This window comes from Rousettus aegyptiacus, unplaced genomic scaffold, assembly GCF_014176215.1.
Source record: "Rousettus aegyptiacus isolate mRouAeg1 unplaced genomic scaffold, mRouAeg1.p scaffold_m13_p_12, whole genome shotgun sequence".
In the NCBI taxonomy this organism is placed as follows: domain Eukaryota; kingdom Metazoa; phylum Chordata; class Mammalia; order Chiroptera; family Pteropodidae; genus Rousettus; species Rousettus aegyptiacus.
Window position 1 is genome coordinate 19,352,107 of NW_023416287.1, and position 24,235 is coordinate 19,376,341.

The following is a 24,235-nucleotide window of genomic DNA, read 5'->3' on the forward strand; positions in this document are numbered from 1 at the left end:
ACAAGCTGTATTATGAAAATTCATTATTGTTTATGATTATGAGAGGAATGTGAGCATAACCATGGTGAGGGATTTGTGTACCACACAGCATGATTAGGAAGAAAATGAAAACCACTCTTAATTCTTGACACTGAAAAATAAATTACTTTCACCATTTTACTGTATATCTTTCTCAACTTTTTTTAATTTATGGGTCTTTATATTATTAAAATGATACTGGCAATATATTTCTATGTCCTAACTTTTTTTTTTTCACTATTATATACATCAGCATTTTTCTATGTCATTAAAAATTATTCATAAACATCACTTTAATGGATATGATATTCTACTTTTGGTAGAATCCAATATGCATAGTCATTAGGGTAACTTCTTTGTAATTTTTTTCTGATATAAATTATGCCTTGTTGAACATCACTGTGCATCAGCCTTTTTTTAAATGGTATTATTGGGTCAAATAATAGCAACATTTTCAGTTTTACCAAGTCATAGTTCCATCAGTAGTGGCTGAGCATGCTCATCTCACAACACTCTAACAATGGGTATTCAAATTATTTTATATCATTTCCAAATTTGTAGATAAAAATATGATACATTTCTAATAGCCAGTATTGCTCTCTGATAGGTAAGTAAACTCATGAGACTCAGAAGTGCCCAGCAGTGTACCTCTCGCCCTGCAGATAATTGATACAGAGGCTTGCTACTCTCAGCTCCCATGACCCATCATTATCTCGTTGACTTCTAGAATCCATGTCTTCCTCCTTGACTCGCTCCATGACTTCTACTGTCCAGGGTGAAATTTTCATTACTTCTTTACTTATTTGTTTATTTATTTGATTTCCCTTTAGACATTTTATTATGAAATCTGTCGTACCTGCAGGAATGTGTACTGCACTGTTGCAAGTCTCCTAATTGGCTTCCCTGCCTCTAAGGTTCTCACTAACTGTCCTCTGGAGTTAGAGGATCTAACTACAACTCAGCTCTGATTTGTTTCCCTGTCCACTCTCCAGCCTCCTTTAAAAATCCTAACTGGCTTCTTATTGCCCAATGGAAACTATTTAAATTCATCAGGGTATTCAGCACTGTACACACTTTAACTTCTTCAGTCATACAGAAATACTTCTCAAGAGCTACATTGATTGTTCCCAATGTGCCAGGTATTGTACATGAAGCTCAAAACATAACTAACAGTCATGCTAGGTTGAGTGCATTTTTAACATGCTCTTTTAACAGGCTAGAAGACTAAGGCTCATGAGGGTTGAGTGATTTCTCCTTGTACACACAGATTGTAAGTGATTGAGTCCAGAACCTGTTTTTACCCAGGTCACCATACTTGATCTCCAGACAACATTCTATCTTCTAGGCCTTTGCCCAAACTGGTCCCTAGGCCTTCTTTAGGCCTAGAGATGAATAAGTCTTAAAGTTCTGTCCACCTGTTATCACGTTCCTCCACTTCTGTTTCTTCAGGTATCTTGGTCCTTCCAGAAAATACAAATTCCATTGTATTGAAAGCAGAAACTCCGCTGGAACACAGCTTTAAACTCTCCATATAGGCTGTGCATTCTTTAGTGGCAGGGACCTTTCCTTGTTTATGTCTGGTCTCTGGGCCCGGGACAGTGTCTGATGAGAAACTACCACTCAGGAGAGTTCAGCCAGCTTCAGTCAGAAGCTGTCTCCCTTTCAATTTGTGCTTGCATAGTCACTCAATGAACATTTGATAGCATTGGTGGTAGACTGGGACTCAGATTGTTTCACTCTCTGCCTAAAATCCTCATGAACTTTCCTACTCTGGTGGTGGTAGTATAAGTGGTACGACCACTTAGAAAAACAGTACCTACTAAAGCCAAACACATACCTGTTCTATGACCCAGCATTTCCACTCTAGGTAGCTAGTAGAGAGGAATGTTTACATGTATGCATGAAAAGACATGTATGCAATTGTTTATAGGAGCTAAGGACAAAGTGAAGATAGGGAATATATAAAATGGAGTCAAAAATAAAATAAAATAAAATGGAGTCACTTAATCAAGCTGCTAAAATTATTAACATATGAAGGTTGAGGCACAAGGAAAGACTCAATTCTTGTTCTAACTAACCTGGGAACTTAAACTTTTGAACTTTCCAATGCCTGGATATGCATCTGGACGTATGCCAGACCTCCCCATAACCCTCTGATTACCACCTGAAGGACTCAGGTACCCAAGCCACCTGACATCCACCTGGCATCTATTATCCAGACCACTAGGCCTGACCAGACCTGCTGGTGTCCATCTTCCAGACCATCTGGCATCCATCATCCAGACTGCCTGACATCTGACTGATAACCATCTTGGACCAACCCTAGGGCTAAGAATGCAGGACTGATATTTCTTTAGAATGTACTTCTTACTATAAGAACTCTTAACTTTTCTTTCTTCTTAGGAACACCTCTGGGTTTTTGCCTAGCTGTTTCCCCAATTTGCAAACTCTAAGATACTTGAATAAATCTTTATCATTTATTTCTAGCCAAAGCCTCCAGACTCTTTTTGAGTTTATTCGACAGAGCATTATTTACAAAACCTCAAACCAGAAAGTTCCCAAGTGTCTGTCAACAGGAGAAGGATAAATTGTGATATATTCACACAATGGAGTACTACATAGCAATGACAATGAATAAACTATACTGACAACAGAGATGAATCTCACATTAAAGAAGCTAGACACACAAGAGTATATACAAAAAAAAAAAATATATGTGAACTGCACTTACATGTAAAGTCTCAAGAATAAGTAAAATTAAGCTACACTGTTAGAGGTCAGGATAGTGGTGACCCTTGGGTTGGGGGAGGGCTAGTGACCAGGCTGGCACTCCTATAGGGCTTCTGAGGGCTAGCGAACTTCCGATTCTTGATCTGGATGCTGGGCCATCATGATGTGTATTCAGCTTGAGAAAATTCACATTTATGATTTGTTCTCTATGTTTTTCCTCAATACAAAGTTAAAAAAGCAGACAAACAAAAATAATAAATACCTCTGAGACTTCTCGTTGAGCTTAAAATAAAATCTAAATTGCCCACCAGGATCTGCAAAGTCCCATATGGCCTCTGTCTATCTCTCAGACTTCCTTCTCCCTCCTACCTCTTCTTTACCAGCCCCACTCACAGAGCTTTTCAGACCCTTAACTATACCCTCTTAGCAAGTTCAGGCTGCAGGGTAAGAGAGTGACTTGGGTGGGACAGCTGGCCTGCCACTTGGAAATCCTGGAAGGTAGGTCGCAGCCTGAGGCAAGGGAATGCATACAAAAGGTTTCAAGTACACCCTAGAGGGATCCGGTTTGCTTTTTTTTTTTTTTCTTTTTCTTTAAACAATTGGCTACAATCATACTAAAAGAGGAGATAAATCCAAAGATTTAGAGCCTCCTCTGAGAATGTGTAGGAGACTTGTCCGAGAGCAAAGGGTCTCCTGTCATTCCTATGCAATTAAATCCCCTGGGGCATTCAGAATCCAGTCTCCTACTGCTCCCAGACTGTCAGTTTCAATTGTCTGTGGGGGCGTGGTACAAGAGACACACTAGGAATAAGCCTGTTTCTAATTTGGGGCAAATCATTGCATCTGAGCCTCATTTCCCCATCTGCAAAGTCAGATAATGACAGTACCTGCCTTAGGCGCTATGAGTATTAGATAACCATTAGGTGTTTAGCATTGGTTCCTAGCACCTACTGTGCTTCTTTCTTTCCTTAACCCACTATGTGCCAGGTATGTCCTGAGCACTGGGGATATAGCAGAGAATAGGACTGACAAAATCTCTGCCTCATGGAGTCTCCTGATCATGAGGAAGATGATTGACTGACAACGAGCAAGTAAATAAATGATAGGTGCTCTGAGAGAAAACAAGATGAGACAAAGGCAGCAGGTAGTATGGGTGTTATTTTATGTAAGGTGACAAAGAAAGTCTCTAAAGAGGGCATTTACGTTTCTGAGACCTGAAGATGATAAGGGAGCTGCCAGAAGCTGTGTGAGGGAAGAATGGCTCCTGGCAGAGGGTAGCAGGAGGGTGCGCGGCACAGAAAGAACATCAATATGAAGCTGAGCAAGGAGACCAAGGCCAGATAAATGGGCCCAGTAGTCCACAGTAAAGAATTTGAGTTTGTTCTAAGTGAACTTTGGAGAAACTGGGCAGTTTTGAGCAGAGGAGTGACATGATCTTCATTTCTTTGGGGTAAGAGTATACCTGAGGAGGCAAAGTTGGGAAGCTGCCACTAATCCTGGAGGAAGACAATGATGGCTCAGACCAGAGTGGTGGCAGGCTGTGGAGATGGTGAGAAGGACTTGGATTTGAGATATATTTTGAAGATGGAACCAATAGGATATAATGATGGCCACTTTTGCAGGGTTTGGGAACGGGAAAGGTCAAGGATGATTCTCAAGTTTTGGTGTGGACAACTGGAAGGTTGGGGTGGCCATCCCCTTAGATGGAAATAGCCTTGGGATGAATGGGCACATCCTGGGGACAAAAGCAAGAGTTTAGGTTTAGAGATGCCAATAGGCCATAATATGGAGATGTACTTTTATTGCTGCAATTATTAAAACTCCAGAGGTGAGGTGGATGCATATTGTTTGAAATAGTCTGAATGTGACCTATTTACTTCTTTCAGCCTCTGGTGCAACTGAGCCTTGGCATTGAGACATTGCTAATCCTCCCCTCCCCTCCATGTTGGGCTTCCCATCTGGCACACCTTCCGCAGGTGTCAGGTGTGATGGAAACTGCTCATCCCAGGCCCAGACATGTCATGTGACCTTAAACCGCCTCTGGAGGTGGTGGGGCCAGGGCCCTCATCCGCATCCGGGCCCTTGGAGGCTCCTGCTGGTGGCCAGGACAAAGTTGGGTGCAGCTGTTTGCTTTACAACACAATTGCCGCCCACCCCCTCCGTGCTCCAGGGCACAGCTCCACACCTGTTCTCCACCTTCCTGCCCAGGTGCAGAGAACAAAAGAGCACCCACTCAACCAAGATCATTACCTTGATAGGGGCGGGGAGAAGACTCCAGAAGAGAGAGCGATTTTGGGGAGAGAAAGGAAGAAAAAGCTCAAGGGAGTGAGGAGGTTTGAATCAGCACAGTCTGGTACAACTTTCTTCATTAATGACATTGTTCTATATCTACGCTGCTCAGTATGACAGCCACCAGAACTTGTGAATATTGAGCACTTAAAATGTGGCTGGTGTGACAGTAACTAAAGTTCCAATCTAACTTAATTTTAATTAATTTTAGTTAAAATAGTCTCATGCACCTAGTGGCTACCTTGTTGGACAGCACAGGTTTCAACAGTTGGCACTGGAGAACATTAGGATGCTGATAACATGTTTACGTAACACATGCATCTGCTGAGCACATACTTTGTGCCAGGTACATTGCATGTGTTCTCTTGTTTATTCCCCACAGCCACTCTAGAGGAAAGGTATTATTGCTCTATTTACAGATGAGGAAACTGAGGATCTGAATGGCAAAGTCACTTGGGCAAAGTCACTTGGCCAAAGTCCGAGAATAAGGAAATGCTGAAGGCTGAAAGGGAACACCCAAAATCACATTTTGAAAGCTCACTCAAATAAGGAAAACCCAAAGGAGCTTGCAGGCTTTGCAGCAGTCTAGCTCTCTACAAATGAATGCACTGTGCAAATTGCTAAAGGAATGCAAATCAGCCTACAGTTTGGGGGACAAAAGCTCACACCCTCTGTCACACCCTGAGCCTTTCTGGGCTGCAGGTGGGTGGGGGCCACGGCTGAGTGACAGGGAGAGACCTGGTAGAAGTTGTTAGGGTGGGGGGTGGGGCCAGCCAGCTGGTGTGGGCAACCCAGGACATCAGCTGGCTGGCGGGTTCAGACAATGAGCCAGGGGCCTGGTCAGAACCCTCTTCCCTCCACACCTGGCACTATCCCTGCACCCTGGCCAGCTGCCATGGGCACCTTCTCCGGTCTCAGCTAAGGCCTGTAGGGAGCAGAAGAGCCTGGCTTGGGGGCGGGGCTAATGGAAGATGCTGGGGAGGTTTATTTCGGGTGACCGAGCGTGGAAGAGGGGAGAACAGTGGAAGTTAGCAGCTTCTCTAGAGGACTTCTTGATGCAGACTTTGAGCTGGGGGATTTGCAAGGTCTTTCCGTTTACTCCTCCCAAAGTCCCTCTGGTAATAATGATAATGATTTTTATTAACCCAGTGGCTCATGCTGAGCTGAGCTGGTTGGGCTGGAGCTGAAGGCATTATTTCAGTTAATCCTCGGGAACCAAGGGCTTTTATTATCTCCCCAGGCTCTGAGTGGTCAAGTGACTTGCCCAACATTGCAGACAAAGAGAGCAAATAACCCTCTTCACCTGACTTTCCCACTCTTAATTCTTAATTCTACTTAAACCTTTATTTTGGGGGTTTTGCAAATACAACCCTTGTCATTTATGAGGTGTTTACACTTTTTTACTGTTGAGAAGGTCAAAGAATGTCTTTTGTGACATGTGAAACATTCAGATTTTAGCATCCTTAGGTAAGGGTTTTTTCTGGGGACAGTTATGCTTATTATTTATATATCGTCTATGATTGTTTTCTCTAACAGCAGGCAGCCTATTTTTACTATCTTTCCATTTATAGAAAACGTTTGCTCACCCTTACCCTACCTCTTACCATGGAGATGGCTCCAGAGGGGGAGGCTGGGGACCCAAACTTACAAACCCCTGAGGATGCTCCTCCCTCTGGCAGCCCCTAACCCTTGGCAACTCTTGCCCCTAGCAGGTCCTTCCTTTTCCATCTTCCCAGCAGGAGTGTGATATGGTATTCATGCATTTATTCCACAAATAGATCTGGAACACCTATTGTGTGCGAGGCCCTGGTCTAGGCATAAAGTACAAAGCAGATGTGGTCCTTATCTACAGATAGCAATTAAACAATCACCCAGCACATTTCTAAATACAAACAATACAGAGATGTGAACAGAGTTCTTGAAAGTTAAAGAACATTTGACAGAGGAGCCAAGTTAATCTGGCTGTGAGAGACAGCTTGTAGGAGGGGATGGCAACATTTGAGGTCTGAAAAATTAGTAGGGTCCAGGTCCTAGGATACCCTCTTTTAGATTCGCCAACCCACCATATTTATTTCAATTCCTTTTCTCTCCTAGGAGCCCAGCAACTCAGATGAGACCCCTGTCTTAGGGAGAGAGGCACAGTGGGAAAAGGGAGAGGCACTGCCCTCTCTATCATGAGTTGAAGTGTTGAGTGGGGCAGAGCGTTCTAGACAAGGTGGGTAAAAAATTGGCAGTCACTATTTTAAAAATGATTATATGGTACCTTTATATAACAATTACAACGGCTTACTCATTCTGTAGTTCACTCATTTATAAATATTTCAATAAATATTGAGCATCCATGTGTGCCAAGCACTGTTCCAGGCTCTGGGGATCCTGCAGTGAACCAGACAAATAAAAATTCCTGCCCTGGTGGAGCTTCTTAAATTCTAGTACAGAAAGCAATAAGTAATGTAGTTGAAATGCTGTTAAGTGACAATAACCACCGTGGAGAAAAATAAAGCAGGAATAGTTGGCAGACAGACAATTTGAAATAGGGAAGTGAGGGAAAGTCTCCCTGAAGTCACAGTTTGAGCAGAGAGCTGAGCGACCTGTGTGGGTATCTGAGGGAAGCATGCATAGCTGGAACACTAAGATGCCATAAAATCCAAATCAATAGCATTCTCAAGTCATAAAATTCTAAGTAATAGAATTCTGGGGCCATGGAATGCTAATCAATACTTTAATAGTGCCATAAAATTCTAATCAATAGAATTCTCTGGCTGTGAAATTCCAACTAAGATAACTCTGAAACCATGAATTCTAATCAATCAGGAACCTTCCCTATAAAAGCAGCTAAGGAGCAAAATTCTCAGAGATCGGTGGGAGTTAACCAGTTGAAGGAAGGAAAAACACGCAAGAGGAGGGAATAAGTAGCATGTACAAAGGTCCTGTGGCAGTGAGTGTAGAGTTTGGGAACTTGAACCTGTGCCTCACTCAGCCATTTAATCTGTAAGACAACCTATTGCAAAAGGATCCATTTTTCTACCTTCACGTGATAACACTAGAGTTTCAGCAGAGAGGCTGACAAAAATATAATGCTCAGCAGAGAGGCTGACAAAAATATAATGCTCAGAGGCACATCTGGGCTGAGTCAAGTCCCAATTCCAGATCTCCTTCCAGCTGGATCTGTGGCCTCGGTAGACCTCTCCCTGCTGCACTGAATCAGAAGACTCTGGAGTGACTGTGTCTGGGGCTCAGTCCTACCCCTCTTCTTTATGACTATTAGCTATAATATGATACTGTCTTAGACTTCTCCTCACTCCCACATTTATTATTCACGGCTCCTTCTAATATTATTGTTAATAATAGCAATGGCTGCCATTGATCATGTCAGCCATGAAACCAATTGTTGACATAGGAAACACACAAACCCATAGAAAATTTTTGAGTTTATTTGAGCCAAACTGATGACATATGCCTGGGAGCAAGATCACTAATGCTCCAGAGGATAACAGTTTTGCATTTTCTTTTATGCATTTGAAAGTAAGGAGGGAAGTTAAGGAAGATTGCAGGAGGGTGGGTGAAAGCAAGGACAAGATTGGATTACAGACTGGTTAAGATTATGTGCTCTCACGCTTTAGAAGGAGGGGTCTGAAAATGGGCATCTCAAAGGTTTGTAAACCTAGATGAACAGAAACAGTGGACTGTGTTTACTTAAGGCAAAGATAAGCCTTTTACTAAAGTTATATGCCTTCCTACCAGGACCTGCCTCACTTAGGACTTTATAACCATATCACCTTGTGAGGTTACTGTCCATAGGACCCCCTTTTCTTCCACCTAAATGATCTACATTCATTACCACTCAGTGTGGTTCTTAGTGTTAGTCCCCAAACTTTTACCACAAAATAAGTAAGCAATGAAGAGTGTTTGGAAAGTTTTATGGCAATTTTACATTGCTATAATATCTAAGCACGTGATCTTTTTTAATAATTCATTTTAATTTTATTTTACAAAAGTATCAGTCCAAAATGGATTGGAAACAATAAATTGGTCCTTTATCAGATAGTAGAAGGTCTGCTTGTACCCATATTATCCCTTTAAAGCTCACGACCTCTCTTGTGCAGCTGGTACTTTTATTATTTTCATTTTACAGTTGAAGAAATTATCGATGTAATAATGTTTAAACCTGTAGAGAATTTTGGTAAAATTTCATTTGAGCCCAAAAGAGGATGTACCTGGAGGCAAGATCTTAACAGACTGAGATAAATGCTTCAGAGAGTAACAGTTTGTAGTTTCTTCTTATGCATTTGAGATTAAGGAGGGAATGTAAGGAAGATTATGTGAAGGTGGGAGGAAGCAATGCTGGGATGGGATTACAGGGTAATTAAGATTAGGTGCTTGCTCTCTTGTGGGGTCTGAAAGGGAGCCTTTCAAAGGTGTGTTAACCTAGATGAATAGAAACAATGGACAGGGCTTGCTTAAAGCTAAAATAAACCTTTTTAGTAAAGAAGTTGTATGCCTTTACTACCCACTATAATTTGCCCAGTTAGAAATTTATAATCAAATCATCCTGTGAGCTCTTTCCATAGAACCTCTTTTTGACTCCACAAAACTAAGGCCCAGAGAAGTTGCATGCACACATTGCCCAAAGGCACACAGCAAGTTGCAGGGAGAGAGGATTCCAGGTTTGTCAGAAGAAGAAGGCTGAACTCTTGGGAATACCTCTTGCTTGGCTCCCTCGCTGCCTCCGCCTCCTTGCCTCCTCTTGCCACTTGGGTTCAGTCTGTTCATCACAATCTGTTCACTTTAACATGTTGGGTACACACCTCTTTCCCATCTTGACTTGTAATGAGTGATAGTTCCAGCACAAAGAACTGCCATGGTCACCTTCCTGCCACTTCTATCGTTCAGTGCTTTCCCTTCCCAACATCTAGATCAGCACTCTTCAACTGAAGTCTCTGAGATGATGGAGGCGTTCCATATCTACGCTTGTCCTGTGTGGTAGTTATTAGCCACGTGTGGCTATTGAGCGCCTGTAATGTGGCTAATGAGACAAAGGAACTGAATTGTTAATTTTATTTAATTATAAATAACTGCTTGCGGCTAATGGCTACTATATTGGATAGTGCAGATCTAGAGAGAAAAAGTCTGTCAAATGAACTCAAAAGGAGTCTGGGGAGGCTTTGTCTAGAAATAAATGATAAAGATTTATTCAAGGCTCTTACATTTGCAAACTCAGAACAGAGCTGGAAAAAAATCCAGAAATGTTGCAAAGAAGAAAGAAAAGTTCAGAGTTCTTACACTAGAAAATACATTCTTGAAAATAATCACGATGCATTCTTAACCCTAGAGTTGGTCCAGAATGGTTATCAGTTAGATGTCAGGCAATCTGAATGATGGATGCCATGTGGTCTAGAGCAGCAGTCCCCAACCTTTTTGAAACCAAGGAATGGTGCTCTTATGAAAATCTATAATGGCCAATGATCTGAGGTGGAGCTGAGATGGTGATGCTAGCGCTGGTGGCTGCAAATACGGATGAAACTTTGTCCACTTGTCTGCTGCTCACCTCCTATTGTGTAGCACCGTTCCTAAAAGGCCACAAACCACTCCCCGGGAATTGGGGGCCCCTGATATAGAGGATGAGCATCAGGTCTGGTGGTCGAGATAATGGACATCAGGTATATGTTAGGTAGTCTGCATACATTATGTGAGTCCTTCAGGGAGTAATCAGAGTTATCTGGAGGGCTGGTGTATGTCCTGGTGTTACCAGAAAGCTCGGAGCTCCAGCAATCAGGTTCTTGTCTTATGATGGGAGAAAGAATTCGAGGGCAAGATGGGCAGCAAGCAGGAAAGATAAGGTTTATTAAAGAGAAAGTACACACTCAAGAGAAGAGTACAGATCCTTTTGTAATTCATAAGCGTGATAATTGACAGTTCATGCTGTTGCGTGAGATGTGCTTCCCTCAAACTGGGTTATGACATCGGCACATTACGCGGCTGACATTAAAAAAAAAAAAAAAAAAGCAGAGAGTGCAGGCTTAATTAAGAGAGAAAGAGAGTAGCACTAGGATGTCTTAATTTGGGGCTTTTGTTCGTTCCTCTTGGAGGTGGAGCCTGGAAAATGTGATAGAGCCTGGCCTAGCCTCCTCCCAGTAGGCAGGGTGCTAGGTTTTCTGCTCTTTCTTCATTATGGTGTTTCCTGAACTGTCATGGCTTCAGGCTTGTGATGAGAGCTGCAGTATTTGCAATGCAGATAAGATTATAATGATATTATAATTAATAAAAGGTCAGGCCTTAGCCAAAGATGACATCTAAGCTGGAAAAGACTGATTTTGGCTTATCCCCTTTTGCCAGGGCTAAAACAGAAGGAAGTCTGAAGAAAGAAATTTCTGGAGTCACATCTTAGAGAGGGACGGGACTTCCTTGCACTATCTGTCTTACTTCGCAGGTATTGACACTTAATGAATTGATGTATAGCCAGGCATTGATGCAGGACTGGAATGTTCGAAAATTCTAGTTCTCAGGTTAGTTACAAGAATAGAATTGTTTCTTCAAGCCTCGACATACATGATTTTAGTAATTCAGCAGCTCACCTACAGTGATTTCGTTTTATTTCTTTGCTCTATTCCCAAACCTCGCACAGCATTCAAGGCCTTTGGTTTTGGACCAGGAACTTGCTGATGGACTTCTGGTGTAACAGTCACAGAGTGAGGGCTTTGGAGTCTGACAGATCTAGACACAAATCTGTCCAGCAGCTGTGTGGCACTGGACAAGTTATTTAATCTGCCTATGCTGCCAAGTCCACATCTGTGAAATGGGACTAAGATTTTCTACCTCATAGCCTTAATTAGATTCCTCTCATAGTCCTTAGTAATCTGCTTCCACTCCGTACTGAACTGTGTTGCTCCATCCTTTTTTGCTCCTGTTCTGAACCTCTTTTTTCTTTCCCCTCTGCGTCTGGGCAAACTGAGGCTCAGAGGTTTTAACTTTACCAAAGTTCCCCAGGAAGCATCAGGTTGGGTAACAAGGTTAAAGAGTAAAGAGTTATTCTTTAGGTACCGCCACCTGGCAGCTGTATGACCTTGGATGAGTTCCCCAACATCTCTGAGCTTGGTTTTCGCTTCTTCAAAATGGAAAGAAATCACTCTTACCTCACTACATTCTTGAGAGACTTATGAGATTAACCCATTTCCTGTTTAGAACAAAAAAGTGCAGCTTGCTGCCAGCATTAATTTAATTTGACGTAAATACTGTCTTTGAGGCTGAAGCAAATCTGACTGGTCTTCAATGTGAAAATAAAATATAAAAACTGCTCTTGGAGTTTTTTCTAAACGGAACTTGTCCCTAATCTCAATGTTACAGAAATGAATACATAAACCGATTCTTCAAATGAATCTTCGGCTAACAACTGTTTGAGAACAATGTTAACATCATGCGTAAGAATGGTAGTTTTCTAGGATTTGACATTTCAGCAATTGAGAGGATTACTATATTTTGTAAATGGAAACACCACTACTAAAAACAGAATGCTATAAATAGAATATCATTTGTTTCCAAAGACTATCGATATACTAGAGTGATGCAAAAATAATAATAAAAGCAAGATATTTCATGGCAAACTTTGGGGATATGGTTAGTACTAATCTGTCAGTTATCTCAGGGTAAACGCTGCAACTACAAGCACCAGGCAAACGGGAACTGGAAATGGGTTAAACGAAAAGGTGTGTTTAGTATGCTGGTAAGTTCTCAAGGTCAGCTATTACTCTCATTGTTCTCTGGTTATTTAACTATAATAATGATTATTCATAATTATTCCAACCTGAGGCTCTTTCCTCTGCCTTTAAAGAATGGTTTGTGGCCTAAAGCATAATTCTAAGATCTAAACTAGCCACCATTCCTCTTCAAGGGTCTGGAGTCTGGAGGAAGTTGTCTGAGCCCACACTGGGAGTCTGGAGATGGAATGCCCCAAGGCCATCTGCAGATTTGGCTCTTTTGGGAACTTGTGTGCTTAGTACCTGGGCAAGGGCCTACATGGCTCAGGGTTGGCTGGACCTGTGAAGAGGCTTTGGGTGGCCCAGAAGGCCAAAGTGTAGGTCACACAGAAGCATCTGTAACCTGGGAAGAAGCCACCGATGAAGCTCAGAGATGGCTTAGAAGTCACTACCCTCAGGGTTCCCCCACATGGTGCCTATGGACCTGTGCAAGTCAGCTTCCAAGTTAAATGGGAAGCTCTTCCCTGGGCCTTGCCCCAGGCTGGGAGGTAAGAGGGCTCAAAGAGGGGACAGTTGGGAAAGATGGTCTGCTGAGCTCTCTTGTTCCTTGAGGAGCAAGAGGGGCATATGCACTGGCTTAGAGTCCTGCTGTGTTCTTGTTGTGGTGCGATCAAATCTAGGACCCACGGAGCCAATTGAGCTGAATTGTGAGCCTTTATTAGCTGCTGGTGACTGACTCTACCATGCAGGGTTAGAAGAGGTCAGTCCTGAGCCTCCAGAAGGGATAGCTTAAAAAGCCCCAAAACCCCCTCCAGCAAGCCAGCAGGTTTACAGAAGCAGAGGCTGGCCATTAACACATCTTTACACAGGATAACTACACCCGTAACATTAGCATATTTTTGCACAGAATATCTCCTAGAATTGCACCCTGTTTAACATTAAATAATGGAAGCAGAAGTTGGCCATTTGAAAATTTTCCACCCTTAACATTTTGGGTTCAAATCCTGAGTCTTCCACACTTAGATGGGGCCATTGCTACTCTAGCCACACAGACCAGACACCATTATTAGCTGCGTGACTTTGGGCAAGCCTCTGACTTATCTGAGATTCCATCTCCAAATCAGTGAGCAAGAAATATACTTACTGGAGTTGTGAGGTTTCAGAACTTAGTGTGGTACCTGACATATGGCAAATGCTCATTAAATATTAATTATTGTTATCATTGAGTTACTCAAACTTTCTGATCTGTAGGGCCCTTATTTGCTGATCTCTTGATATCAGGATAAGGTCCTATGCAATGCAGTGAATTGTAGAGGCAAGAGTTTCAGCTCTGAGTCTATGGCCATGCTACCCTGAACAAGCCTGATCCCATCTGATCTTGGAAGTGGAAGCTAAACAGGGTCGGGCCTGGTTAGTACTTGGATGGGAGACCACCTAGAAAGACTAGGTGCTGTAGGAATAAAAAAGTTTCAGCTCTGGGATCAGATCCCAGCTCTGCCCCCTGTTACTGTAGGCAGGTCCCTGGACCCTCTGGGCCTCTACTTAATTTTCTGTGCAATGAAGAGGGCTTTACAATTTTGAAGTGCCTGTCCCTCCATTTCCTTCACTCAGATTCTGTTCCCTAAGTTTTACAGGCTGAACTACTGACTTTCTGGCCAAATTCCTTTCTTTGAACAAATGTCTGAACAAATTGTTACTTCCCTTATTCTGAGAATGAGATTACTACTGCTCCCTTTTCCTGGATGGCAAAATTGGGGCTAAGAAAGGTGAAGTAACTTGTTCAATACCACATAGATTCCTGGATCATGGACTTGAGTCTGAACTGCCCTCCTTCCTTTAGCTTCGAAAATGATTTATTTGTTTATTTATTTAAGACAGAAAAGCATACAAGATTATTTGCATTAAGGTATTTGCATTTATAAAAAACCCACTTCACACACCCATTAGGATGGCTATTATATATATATATGTGTGTGTGTGTAATTGAAACCCTCGTGCATCACTGGTAGGAATGTAAAATGGTGCAGCTGCTATGGAAAATAGTATGACAATTTCTGAAAAAATTAAACATAGAATTACCATATGAAACAGCAATTTCATTTCTGGGTATATATTCAAAAGAAGTAAAAGTAAGAACTCAAGCAGATATTTGTACACCCATGTCATGGCAATATCATTCACAATAGAGAAAAGGTGGAAGCAAGCTATGTGTCCCTCAGTGGATGAATGAATAAACAAAAGTGGTCTATACACACAATGGAATATTATTCAGCCTTAACAAGGAAGGAAATTCTGACACATGCTACAACATGGATGAACCTGGAGGGCATCATGCTAAGTGAAATAAGTGAGTCATAAAAGGACAACTATTGTGTTGTATATCACTTGTATGAGGTACCAAGAAGTCAAATTCATAGAGGCAGAAAATAGAATGATAGTTGCCAGGGACTGGGGGGAGTGAGGCATGAAGAGTTATTATTTAATGAGTACAGAGTCTCAGTTTGGAAAGATGAAAAAGTTCTGAAGATGGATGGTGGCGAGGGTTGCACAAAAACGCGAATGTACTTAATGACAGAACCGTACACTCAAAAATAGTTAAAATGGTACGTTTCATGTTATGTATATTTTATGCCCCCCTCCCACCAATGCACAAAGCTTGTGGCCAATAAGCATTTTTTAAAAAGTGATTTTAGGAAATGAAAAAATTGCCTGGGTACCTATTTCCCCAAATAATCAAATAATGCTATTTTGCTAATGTTACTTCAAATATTTCTTGTTTTCCTTTTCAACAGAAGTGATAAAACATTATAGCGTCAGTTGGAACCCTCCATTTACTCCTCCTCTGTCCCACTGCCCTTCCTGCCTCTCCACAGGGGAGTTTTATTTTCATAAACACCTCGGATTTGGGGTTCTATAAATCTCATGCATGTTTTTATATTTGTACTTGTTTTTATATATGTCTATCCTAAAATCATACACAGTATTATTTGTGTGTTTCTAAAATGTTACATAGTTGTCATATTTTTGTTCCAAATCTTGATTTTTTTTCTGCAACTTGATTTTTTTAACTTAACCTTATGTTTTTCAAGATCCAACCATTTTTAGTTCACTTCTTTTATTTGCCGGAGAGTTTTCTGTTGTATAAATAGATCATGTTTTATTTATTTATTGTCAGCGTCTCCAGAAAGATCACCAGAAAAAACTGCTAATTAAGCAAAGCCGCGTTTATGAAATTTGTTGCAGCAAGGGAGAACAGCCCCTTTGGGGAATCTTAGCAGTGTCTCAGAATGGGGTGGTCAGGGAAGAATATTTATAGAGTTGGTGGAGGCGGGGTAGGTTCTGGGCTCAAGTGGTTTCAGCTGAGTCTTTTAAGGGTAGACAACTCACTGGCAGTTTGTGACATAATAGTTTAGAGTTAGTGGACATCTGAGAAGAAGTTCTTGATATAGTGATAGTGAACTGTTGCCAAGGTGAGCAAACTGTTTGCTCAAACAAATTGGTTTGCAAGAATTTCCTGAGGTAAATAGTGAAGTTATTTATTGGTTTACAGTCTTATTTTCCAGGGCAAGAATTTCCCAGAACAAACAAGTCATGTTGACTTGTTGGGGGTTGGGGTGGGGAGCTCAGTTTTCAGATCCAACAGTTGAATAGCATTGAGGAAGATGGTTCTTATGTTTATTCAGTCCCCTATTGATCAGTATTTAGGTTATTGCCAATCACACACAGTACTGAAATGACACCTTGAGCATATAGGTGAGTGTTTCTCTAGGGTTCCCACTTAAAAGTAGAATTGTGAGGTAGCAGGATGTGAGCATCTGCAATTTTCCTAGAATTCTATATTATGTCTAGCCTACCTCCCTGACTCCCAGAAGAGGAAAATCTCCCTCTATGGCCACCAGATCAGACAGCAGGAACTGCCAGGGCTTTGCCCACACCGGCTGCATGCCACTCCCCTGTTCTGGCAGATTAACAGTGACCTGTGACCCTGACAGTCTGGCCACACTCCTGGCCAATTTCAGCCTGTTGAAAGAAGTCCCCAGGGGTGGTCAGGGCTCGGGGATGTGTTGGCCAGATGGGCCTGGGAGGTCTTGGGTTGGCTTATCCCAGGAGGCAGAGCAGGTGGGCAGCCTCCAGCGTAGTAACCCCTCCCCCCTATTTCCCCCATCATGCATCACTGGGCAAGATCTGGAGCCAGATGGTGGGGATGGGGCAGCCTTGCAGCTTCTGCCTTGACAAAAGATCTTCTATACTGCCCCCCCACCCTGACCAGCTTGGCTAGTCTAGTTTCTGGCTGCCTAGTCACTCAGCCCTGGCTTGCCCTGCTCTGGGCAGTGTTTCTACAGAAATTGTCTGTCTCTTCTCCCCATCCTAGGCAATTTTCCTGGAGAGCCTTGGATTTGAAAACTCACTTATTATCTACTTAAGAGTGGACAGGTATGACCAAGGCAGTGTTGCTCCATGGTTATGATGGGTCACAGATTCAAATACACTAATAAGACCAAGTGCAGTGGGCCAGGGAGAGATTGTGGCAAACTGGCGTCTGGCATTCTATGAGCCCTCATCGGTGGTCCCTACGGATGGAGAAACTGAGGTCTAGAGAGGAGGGCACTTGCAGAAGAGTCCCATGGTTAGGAAAATAGGCTTGGAAGTCAGGCCCACCTGAATTAATTCCAGATCTGCTACTGAGTGAGTCCTTGGGCAGATCACCTAAGCTCTCATTCCTCATCTGAAATGAGGCTAAGTAAATCTTTATCATAGAAAAGAGTCCTGAGGGAGAGGTAAAATAATGCAAGGAAAGCATCTGGTACAGAGTGAGCCCTCAGTACCTATGAGCTAATCTTATTATCTTGGAATCTTGAAAGAGGTTGCAGGCACTACTAGAGACAAGAAAGTCTCATGGTGAGGAGGGTAGGATCCCAGGGCATCAGCAGTTGATTGGTTCAGGCCTGAAGTCTTTCCAAGGACTCAACCAGTTGTAATTGTCTAACCTTCTTCTTGGTTGTGATTCAGTTTCCTTACCTGTAAAATGGGTTCAATAACATTAGTTACCTCATAAGATGCTCTGAGGATTAAGTAAATTATCCTCTGGAAAGCTATGGACCATATTCAATAAGTATTAGTTTGTCTATGGCCATACCTCCCTGAACAAGCCTGACCTTGTCTGATCTTAGGAGCTAAGCAGGATCAGGCCTGCTTAGTACATGGATGGGAGACTACCTAGGAAGACCAGGTGCTGTAGGCCTAAAAAATAAAGGATTGTAAGATGACAAGTTCCTTGTAATCTGTGAGGTCAACCAAGGGTTGTCTCACCTGAAAAAATTTTTTTAAAAAGTATTAGTTAGTATTGGGAGGTGAAGGGAGGAACTTGAGGAAGTTTCTTGCCTAGGAGTCCTGGGTTGGGCCCCAGATGTCTCTAACTCCTGTCCTCTGGTACTCCCCTCATTCAGGTTAGGCTTGGGAAGATCTCCAAGACTTCCAAGGTCTGTCTTGGGGTGTAGCTAAGGAAAGGAAGGGGAAAGGCTGCTCTTAGGCGGCCAGGAGCCCTGGGTTCCCTTTTAGATGCTGTGTCTATTTTGTTGTATGACTCTAGGCTTCTGGAGAGTGTACAAACTGGTCTTGACCATTTCTCAAGAGTCAGGTTTCTCTCTGACATGTGCAAAAACATGAGTGAGGGAAGGTGGGCGGGGACGGAGGAGGACTGGGATGAGACATGGGGCTGTAGCCAGGCCAGATCTTATGCAGGGCTGCCTCTAGGAGTCCTCTCCTGCACACAGAGCTTGGGAACCTTTCAGTTGGCTCCTGATGCTAAGTGAGGTCTATTAATATCAAAATAATGAGATAATTACTATGATTTGGAAAATTATTAGTGAATGCTTTGTGGGAATTTCAGAGCAGAAATAAAGTTGAATGAAATATCTGTGAAGAAAGGAATAAGGGTTGTTCTAGATGTGGCATGAGGATGGGTGAGCTCTGGGCCCAGGGGCACTCCCCCCGCAGCTTGGAACTCCTCCTGGAGTGAGTAACTAATAGAGGAGTGAGTGAGTTGGGGAGAACTCCCAGCTCTGGGTGTGTGGGTGTGGTGGGGGTTGTAAGAGGAACCAGGGGGTGGAATTTTCAGTCCCTAGGAATAGCCTGGTAGATTCCAGCATGAAGGACAAACCCTGGAAGTAGAGGCCAATCTGCTTTTCAAACCTCAATCTGCAGCCTCTCTACCCCCTGAGCCACCTTCATTCTGAGGACACCAGCCGGAAAAGAGAGGCTAAAAAGCAGAGGTTGTCAAAATGTAATTCTTGGACCATAGCTGCATCGTCACCTGGGAAGTTGCTAAAAAATGCAAATTCTCAGGCTACCAGCAGACCCACTGAATCGGAAACTCTGGGATGGAGCCCAGCAATCTGTGCTTTAACTAACGACTAACAGAGGTGTGAAACGACAGGCAGGGCCAGGCCTGGGAAGTGGAGAATGGATATTGCTTTGAGAGTCTTTTTAGGAGGTTGAATCCATAGGAATTGATGCCAGGGTGAATGTGGACGATCACATGGCAGTAGTAGTAGTAGTAGTAGTAGTAATAATAATAATAATAATAATAATAATAATAATAACAATAATAACAACAACAATAACCAAAGACATATTGTGTACTTATCTTTCAGTAACAGTGCTAAACAGTTTCTAGGTACTATCTCATTTAATTCTAAAAACAACCCCAGTAAGTAGGTGCTGTTATGATCCCAAGTTTTTTAGATAGGAAACTGAAGAACAGAGAGGCTGAATGCCAAAGACCACACAGGTAGAACCAATGGTCAAATCCTGGGTTTTTGCTTTCTCTGTGATACCAGGCTGCTTTGGTAAATCCAAGAAGGGTGGTTGGTGACTTGAGTGAACAGTAAGGACTGCTCAGGGGAGAAGTAACTTTCAGGGAGGCTGTTTTGCTTTTAAATTTACCGAACAATAACTATGTGCATTTGCTGTACATTGTCCAATTTAAATGTCATTTTGATCCTCTAGGTATTACAACTATCCCCATTTTACAGATGATGTAATTGAGGCTCAGAGAAATAGTGTCACCTGCTCATAGTGAGTGGCACAATAAAACTTTAAAGCAAGGCAGCAGGAATTTGGAATCTTGGCTCTTAATCAAGACAGGCAGAGCATAGACTTGGAGGGGACCCATCTTCACACAAGTCCCCTGGTTCCTGCCAGTCTCGGATGCTTACCCCATGTCCCAAAGCACCCAGGATAGGACCAGGCAGAGAGTATGTCCATAGAGAATGTCCATTAAGAGACATTAATAACAGTTGTCAAATTAAAACAGTCTACAAAAGCCAGAGGACAGAATTAACATTTATGGAGGCTCTTCCATGTGCCAGACACCTTATTTTGGGCCCATTTAATTCTCTCAGATCGTATTATAAGTTGTACACCTGCAATTTATATAATGTTATTGACAAATGTTACCTCAATAAATTTAATTAAAAATTTTTCTCAGAGCCTTCTAGCCTTTTGTTTTATTATCCCCATTCTTTCAGAGGGGAAGCAACCTATTGGAGGTCACACAGTGAGTCAGTGGAAGAGGCCAGGTTTGAGGCCACGTCTGTCTGACCCCCAAGCTGATTCTCTTTCTGTTGGCTGGGTCTGTGACTGGGGTGGGGGTGGGAGTGCTGAGATGGGATAAACTCAATAAATGGTGGCTGGTAAAATCATGGTAACAATAACCGTTGTTATTAGCCCATCTGTGCAATGAATGTGTGATCCTCACATGAGAAAGGGAAGAAAGTGCTTCAGAAGTGGCAATTTCAAGGATCCCCACTTCCCACTCCATTCTAGACTTTCATCTTTCTTCTGCTGGGGCTGGATGACTAGTCTGCCCCAGACCTTGCAGCCCTGGCTCTCTGCTACCCTCTGCTGGAAACTGTCAGATGTGACACTGGGACTCAGACTCCTATGGCCCCAGCACCAGCCTGTCCGCAGCTCATTGATAGTATCTTTTCCGAGGGACCAATATTGGCTGGGGGAACAGGGCTGGTGAGGCTCTCTAGAACCTCTGGTTCCTTCCTAGTGAAATACTGGATTGGGACTAAAAGCTCTTAGGCCACAACTCTGTCTCTGCCTAGGTTAACATCTTCCTGCCTCCATATTATCTTTAGGGAAAAAGTTAAACCCGTTGCCCTGGCTCCTGTCCCCTCTACCTCCATTCTCTGAAAGTCTTTTGCTCCTCACTTGAGCATCAATGAAGCCCGGATTGAACCATCGCCCCACAAGGTTTATTTTCTTGTCGTGGGGCCAGAATTAGAGGCCCAGGATTATTGTCTGGTTTAGGAAAATGCTGTCTTAACCACACGCACCCAACCAACAAAACACACACCCAACAGCAAATGTCCTGCTTCCTAAGATGATTGTCTACTTTTTCCCTCTCCTCTTTCACCTGATTTCTACTCCAGGACTCAGGTCTTGGTCTGTTTTTCTTCTTTCTTTATACTCCCTTCCTAGGTTATCTTATTTATATTTTCCTAGGTTATCTTAAACTGTCACACGCTTTAAATGTTTTTTAACTGTGGTTGGCTCTTCGTAATCTCCTTCACCCAAGCCATCAGCAAATCTTAACCTCCTCAATACCTCTTAATTATATTTACTCTTCTCCATATCCCCAGCCTCAGCAGCCACTTCCTTAGTCCAGGTCACCACCACCTGCCATATTGAAAACTTCAACAGCCTTTGTTCAGATTGTATTTTCCAAAGATGGGCTCAACAATAGCTCCCATCCTATATGCTCTTTTAGAATCCTGTCATTCTTCCATTAAGAGATAGAGTCATTTCCCTTCCTCCTGAATTTGGGAAGAGCTTGGTGACCGTTTTGACCAATAGAGCTCGGTAGCAATGATGTATGTGACTCCTTAGCCTAGATCATATAAAAAAAGCCCACCATAACCTTTCACGTTGCTTTCTTGGGACATTTGATCTTGCAACCCAATCACCATGCTGTGGGGATCATAGCGAAGCCCAGTAGATCATGGAGAACAGAAGCCCCCAGTCCTCAGTCCCACCCAAGCTCCCAGGCAAGATTTCTCATCAGCATACTAGTTATGTAAGTGAGTCATCTTGAAAGTGGATTTTCCATACTCAGTCAAGTCATGCCCTCTGATACTATATGGAACAGAGATGAGCTGTCCCCACGGAACCCTGCCTCACTGTTTTAAGCCTCTGAGTGGGGTTGTTTTTACATAGTAATATATAACTGATTACTTACCTAAATGATCTTCTTGCTTCCAATTCACACTCCCCCCTCATTGTCCATATTCTGTTTAGTGGCCAGAGGGACCTTTTATTCATTCATTCATTCATTCATTCATTCACTTGTTTAGTCATTCATTCATTCATTCATTATTCATTCATTCAGCTTCGCTGTTTCAATTTGGGCCAAGGCATGGGACAGGGCTCCAGGATGGTTAGAAGGCTGCCTTTCAGTTGCAAGGCACAAGGCCAACACCAGGGGAATGCAGAGGGGCCCCTCAAAAGCCTCTGGGTTCCAAAGGCTTTTAGTCATGCTTGAGGGTGAACCTTTCAAAGAGATATTTGCCCAGCCCAGCTTGGGGGTTAGTCAGGTGGTCCAGAGGGAGCTTTTACAGACATAAATTAGCCAAAGTTTAGAGTATTAGATACCCTAAACAACTCTTCTGCTCAAAAAATAAATAAATAAATAAATAAATAAATAAATAAATAAATAAATAAAAATCTAAAAGTGCTGGGTAAAATTTAAAAATACATTACTGAGCTGCTAAGAATGAAAGGAATATGGTAAAATTTATTTTGATACACATGTATTTCTGCAACATCTGAATCTTATACTTTATAATATGTAAATAAAAGTGATTATCGATTTTTTAAAGCTCAAATACGACTAGACAAAAGTAATTGTATCATCCATTCTAGATGTTCTCTCTCATATTTGGGGACATAAGTCAAGTATGACAGTGAATCTTTTGTTCTGAAAATTTTAAACTTTTCTTTAATTGTCATAAAACTGGAACTATACACACACACACACACACACACACACACACACACACACGTAGTTTTATTGTGATATAGTGGGGAGATGTTTGATAATTAAGTAAACAAACATATGAACCATAAAGTACAAATTGTAATGAGTCCTGTGAAGGAAATGAATAGATGGCTGTAAGAGAATTATTAGATTTTCTCTCAGCCTTGATATGAACAGACATTTTAAGGAGGCAGCCTTGAGCCCCTAGCACTTAGACAGCAAAATTAAAAAGTGTGAAATCTCTCTCTCCGCCTTAGCTTGGATGGTGGGGGGTGGCTTCTTATTTGATATGGGCTGCCTTGTGGAGAGGTGAGATCCCTAATACTGGAGGCTCCCAAGCTCAGGTTAGAGGGAGACCTTTTGGGGATGTTATAAAGGGGCTTCCTGCTCGAGGTAGGGTGGGGAAATTGAATTTGGTGACATTCGGTGGTTCCCCTCTTACCAAGATTTTAGGATGCTAACAGCACTTTACTCTAAATTCTACAGGCCTATGATTTGTATTCTCTGACATTCTGAGAGTCAGTTTTCATCAGAATCTTGAGTAGTCTAGTAGGAAGGACCAATGCTAAGGAATCAGAAATAACTGTTTAATATTCGGGCTCTGTAATTTACTAGTTGTATGACTTAGGACAAGTCACTTTCCCTCTCTGAGCCTTGGTTTTCTTCTCTGCAAAATGGAGATTATAGTGCCTGCCTCACAAGGCTGCAATGAAGATTAAAAAGCAACATATAAGGGAAGCACCTGGTTTGGTTTCCATTCCATACGATACCATGGGGTCTTAAACTTTGGAAACCTCCCACCTTCTATTAAGATTCGAACTTTTCCAGAGGTGCAGTATGGTGTCACGAGGAGCTCTGGTGCCAGACTACCTTAGCTTATTGCATCATGTCTCTGAGCCTGTTTCCTCACCTGCCTAACAGAGACAGAAACATGACCTACTTCCTAGGACTGTCTTGAAGGTTAAATAAGATGATCCATGGTAAGGATTTATGTTAAGCAGTTAGTCCTGTTAACTCTCATTATTGCTGCCATCATTGGGTCTGAGATGCCAAGAGTGTAAGAATCTCTGCTTCCTGTAAGAAACCTCTGCCAGACTGGGGGCCTGGACTCTTGGCCCAAGGGCTTGAGCTTGTAGGATCTTCAGTGGGGAATTTGAGACTGGGCAGCTCCCTTCCTTCCCTCCTTTATCCTTCTCTCTCTCTTATCCCTTGGGATTGAACTGGTTTCCTCTGGAAGGTCTGCCCTGGGGTTTGGTGGGGTGGAGCCAGCCCTGTGTGTGTGTGTCTGGGAGGACAATTTCTGAGTCATAGCAGAGAGGCATTAGCTGACCACAGTGGAGAAAGGAGTAGAGCATTCCTCTAGCTACAGGGTTCCTGATGGTGGCTTGATGGGAGTACAGCTGATTGGTACTGTCCAAATTATGTGATCACATGCACACGCACACACACACACACACAG

The 24,235-nt window shown here is 42.6% G+C and overlaps 1 non-coding gene and 1 pseudogene across 1 annotated transcript; both read left to right on the top strand.

Moving 5' to 3' along the window:
* Window positions 1–10,918: 10,918 nt before the first annotated feature.
* On the top strand, window positions 10,919–11,022 carry LOC118610194. Its single transcript, XR_004953846.1, has one exon. It is a non-coding gene; the product is annotated as a small nucleolar RNA U13 (small nucleolar RNA).
* A 3,043-nt stretch (window positions 11,023–14,065) lies between these two features.
* Window positions 14,066–14,190, top strand: LOC118610640 (annotated as a pseudogene).
* The last annotated feature ends 10,045 nt before the right edge of the window (window positions 14,191–24,235 follow it).